This window comes from Tribolium castaneum, chromosome 4 (assembly GCF_031307605.1).
Source record: "Tribolium castaneum strain GA2 chromosome 4, icTriCast1.1, whole genome shotgun sequence".
In the NCBI taxonomy this organism is placed as follows: Eukaryota; Metazoa; Arthropoda; class Insecta; order Coleoptera; family Tenebrionidae; genus Tribolium; species Tribolium castaneum.
The window spans coordinates 12,360,533-12,365,628 of NC_087397.1; positions in this window are offsets into that span (position 1 = coordinate 12,360,533).

Below are 5,096 nucleotides of genomic sequence, written 5' to 3' on the forward strand. Positions count from 1 at the left end.
GTTATAATATAATACGAAAAATAAACCTTACAGTATACTGGAATAAACCATTTTGTTGTAGGACTTCTAATTTTCGAGTTATGAATTTTTATATTTATATTTTAAGCTTCTATTTTTTTTATTTTCTCAATTACGACAAAGTTATTCAAAAAAGTTGAACTACTGTGATGCAAACCTATACAGGGTGCTCAAAAACTGGCGCACCAACTCAGTGGTACGTTATTGAGAAGCAAGTGCAGATTACGGGACAAATTTTAAAAAAATTACCCAAAGTCATATTTTAAAAAATCTGAAGCTACAAACTTATTGTGTTAACTTTTTTAGTTTTCATTATTTTTTAATGTTTTTATGCTTCACACAAGGTAATCGTTCCCTAACAAAACGATAAATAATTATTTTTAAATTTTCTATCAGACTTTAGCAGATTCTTTAATTTAAAAAATAAAAATTTATCCAAAAAATCACAATTTGAAGATGGGAATTATTTCCTAGGAAACCGTTTCAAAAATAATTTATTTTTTTTGTTGCTCAAATTTTATTGCGATCATGACTGTTAGACAACGTTGCCACATATCATTTATCTAAAATCCGTTATTTATCAATAACTTTAATACAAAGAATTTTTTTACTATTTTTACCTTTATATGTAACCAGTTCTCTACCACACACCATTGAGTTGGTGCGACAGTTTTTGAGCACGTTGTATAAAATGATCCGGGCATGGCATTGATAAAATTACAAAATTCCTATTTTGTATTCAGCTATTCAGCTATTTTTTTAAAAACAATGTCTCACGACAATAACTTTTTTTTAAAAAGATAGATAATTAAAAGTGCGTTCCAATAATAGTAAACTTAAAAAGGTTACGTCTAATAGATTCGGATACATTGCCAAAAATGCCGATAAATGCCTTCGGGTACCGAAAATCGATCAAAATCTCGATGAAAATTGGAAAAATTAAACATCTTAAGATCAAACCAATTAACTTTTTTACAGTTTTAATGATAGAACTGTCCAGCAAGACGGTTTGTCTACCCGTCCTACCATTTTTAAATGCTTATTTTAGAACTTTCCGTACTTCTAGCAGGACCAGTGGTAACACAAATGAAAAGAGATTTTTTTTCCTGTCTGGACAAGTTTGTTTCGCCTCGATATGACCATTTTTATCATTAAAACGAGTAAATTTGATGCTACAAACAGTGGCAACTCGTGCATCAGGCACTACTTTGGGGACAGTTTCATTTCTGCTTTACAAATTTATTAGATAGAATCATCATGATTAAATTAATTAAAATATTTTGTTTACTTACCCTATTTTATCATGATGATTTAGTCTCATAGATCTGTAATTTTTACTTTTGTGGTTTTCACTATATCCCATTTAACCGTCACATACAGGATGTCTCAAAATTGACGCCCGTGCTTTTAAGATTTGCTTCAAAAGACTAAAATAAATCAAAAGTTAAGAGTGAAAAATTGTCCAATTGTTCTTCGTTATCGAGTTGACAAGAAACTAAAATTTAAAATTTAAACATTATTTTTTTTTAAATGCGAATTTACGAAATTTGTTGTCACAAAATATGCTATAATCCGATTTGGAAACTTTTCCGCATATGCTTTAGCCTCTGCAGCGGCATTGCCATCATACACACCTCTAACTTATAACCAAGCTTTTAACAATCCACAAAATCTCAAATGTACTAATGTAGTAGAAAGAAATTAATAATACTATTCTCTAGACAAAGTCATTCAAAGAATTTTAACATCGCTAACATTAACTTATTAATTATGTTGCTCAAATAATTGCAAAGACAGCATAAAGCTTATTATTTACATTTTTATCAATAATTCGTAAACGAAAGACAATTGGAAATTTTTTTACTTTTAACTTCCGATTTGTGTTAACACCCTGAATCAATGCCAAAGCACAGGCGTGAATTTTGAGACAGCCTGTATAATTGTTTTTGAGCATCTTTAGTACAACAAGCGGAATTTTTTCAACAACTTATAAATTACTTTTGCTTATTAATTTTTTTACAATAATGTCAAATTAATTAATTAATAATTTCACATCATGTTAAGCATAGTTTTCCTGCTTAAAGAATTTTCTTCGAAAATATATCAGATAAATATTTTATGTTACATTTTTAGTAAAATCTTTTATTTTTCAAATAAATATTTTAAGTTACCAACAGTTCAAGCAGTTTAGTTTATCACGTAACTAAATAGTAAATGAAGTCCTGCTGGAAGAACAGGCCGATGGCCCATATGAAAGCTAGTCCTTCCAGCAGAACATTATAAAATGTACAAAATTCTTCCAGAAACAGTTCCATCATGACAATTGTCAGAAAAAAGAAAAGTAGATAAAACTTTGCTAGAGCGAACTTTTAGAAATTTGATTTAGTGAAGGTAAGAGATATGACTTACGAATATAATTTTAAACACAATTTTTTGGGAATTTTTAATGATTACTGCTAATTACTGTTATTGTTACACTACTCATTTAAAAGAGGCTGGATTTTAATAGTATTTTTATTTTGTTTATTTATTTTTTTAGTTATTTTTGTAATTTGCCGCAATTTTGATGCTTTGATAGGCATATTAAAGCACGCACGTCATCACGTGCGAAGTCATTATAGTCATTATTAGACGGAACATTTTATAAAAATTTTTTGGTTGGCAGAAAGCAAATTCACGACCGTATTTTTTCCAATTTCACAAATTTAAAGGCGTGTTCTTGCAAGATTACCTTCATAATCTTTCATACTCGTGTTTTTAGATAGAATTTGGATAAATCAAAAATTTTAAATCAGTTTTTCACTTTCAAAATTGGGACATTACCAACCGTCACTAAAAACCCTTAATCAACTAAAATAACAATTTTTGTTTAAAAACGGCAAAATGAGTGCAAATTACAAAAATAGTATAAAAAACTCGGCTAACGCCACTCGTTTTTGTAACTAAATTCGTGCTTTAAGAGTAATCTTATGAAATTTGTCATATTTCACGAGTGAATTATCAAACCACAAGTGAAAACGAGTAGTTTATCATCCACGAGATGAAATAAATGTACTGATTTCCACGGAAACGAGTTGAATACAACATTTTATTCCTCGAATTAGACTTAAAAAGGCTTAAATGCTTTAAATCTGTTAAAAATAATCAATTTGATGTTTCGTATTATGAAATGACAAACAGTTGTTAAAACTGCCTTATACAGGAAAAAAAACAAGAATTTTGACAGTGTCGAAGAATAAATTTGTAAAATAGTAAGAAATGTTTTTTTACAATTGCTTCCCGTCTTAAATTAAACCATTAGTTTACGGTTCAATGTAGGTTCAGTTACTGTCACAATTTAAACGTCTATAACGAAATGGATTACTTATTTTTTTTTTTATCAAAACCTTAACATTTCAGAACGCAACAATTATTATTATTGCTTATAAGGTTTTAAATACTTTATTGATTCCTCTGATTTAGGCAATCTTCTTTAAAAAATAAGTGACCATGCAATGTTATAAACTTTTAGTAAATAAGATCATAGATTATTTTTTTACATTTAACCATTTATTTTGCCTATTTTGCCAATAGGTATAATATTGTTATTAAAATTCTTGTAGCCGGAGGCTTCGTGAAGTTTTCGATTGTCCCTTGACAATTTTTTACTAAACAAATCCTCGTCTTGAGCGATGGCAGATTCACCGCTCTGTAATTATCCTAATAACTATTTTTAGTATTTCGGACACATAATTGTGGGTTATCTTCGCTGCATATTAAACACATTTGAGTAAACGTGTAATAATGTGAGTTTTGTGTCGCCGGCGACAGTCCGGGCCCGATTAATTATTCTAAAGGATGTAATTGAAAATAATCTGTGCGCGTTTAACAACCCTGACTTGATGTATGGTCAATATAAATTATATTCCGCAATGAAATGTGTGTGTAGGGAAGTTACGAACGACCTGCTGCTGTGCTTGTTATTATAAGGCGGGGATCGGCTACCGGATTGCTGCCCCGGATTACACGCTAAATTACCAATTAGACGTACCCGCTAATTATCCACTGAATACATAGTATACGCCTGTGTTGGCTGCTTGCTTGCTACCGGTCGTTTTGGTCCGATTGCTTTTATATCGGCTATAATCAGCGCTACGGCCATCTCATGCATAACTTATTTTCGATGCGCGCTCGTTTTTTTGCCGCAAAAGCCCAAATTTGACAAGGAATTAAGCGTTGGTTTATTTCGAGCGCAGAGAGATTGTTCTATGTCGTGGCGGCTGTAAGAAATGGCCAAGGTGTACACCGGTGAAGTAATAAATATCCGAATTATTCAGTGTTGGGTGTCGGTTATAAATTTAAAGGAGGAAGTAACACTTTAGAACAAAGCCAATTTGCATAAAAAGTGAGCAGTGATCGACGATATGACAACCGTTGCAATTTATACAAGCGATTAAATTTCCTGCAGCTTGCACATAAGGTATCATTTAGTGCCGTATTGGTGTCGATGGCAGAGCCGTATTAAATCGCATTTGTGCTCTGCAGGTTCCATTTTTGGCAAAGTTAAGTATGCACATATCGGGAGTGTGTGATTTAATATTACGATCCTGAGTTATAATAAGATTGCGGCAAATTGTTGGCCGGCTAATGCTGAATAATCGGCGGCCGAAAATTACTCCTCTTATCTCGATCTGGGAAGGGTAGACGCCACGAAACCTGATCCACAAAGCCTCATATGAATAGGACGTAATGTTCACATATATCATAGCCAACAAATATACAGCCGTAGAAAATTGTATGGGTACGGCTGGGAAACTCAACTATTTATCTTGTGGCCTTATATGATACAAGAATTACTACATACAACATAATTATAAATTTATGCAAATTGACGTTGTATTGCTTAAATTTACATCCGCCGTTTAGACCATTGTTTGGTGCTTTTCCAACTCTAATCATTCTGTCCACTGCCAATTATCGTTTCCATCATTACGAATAATTACACACAATGGGCCATTAAATTCATCCAATGGACTCTATTACATTCGCATTCACTTCATTTTCTTATTATTCAACGATAAACAACAACATAAAGATGC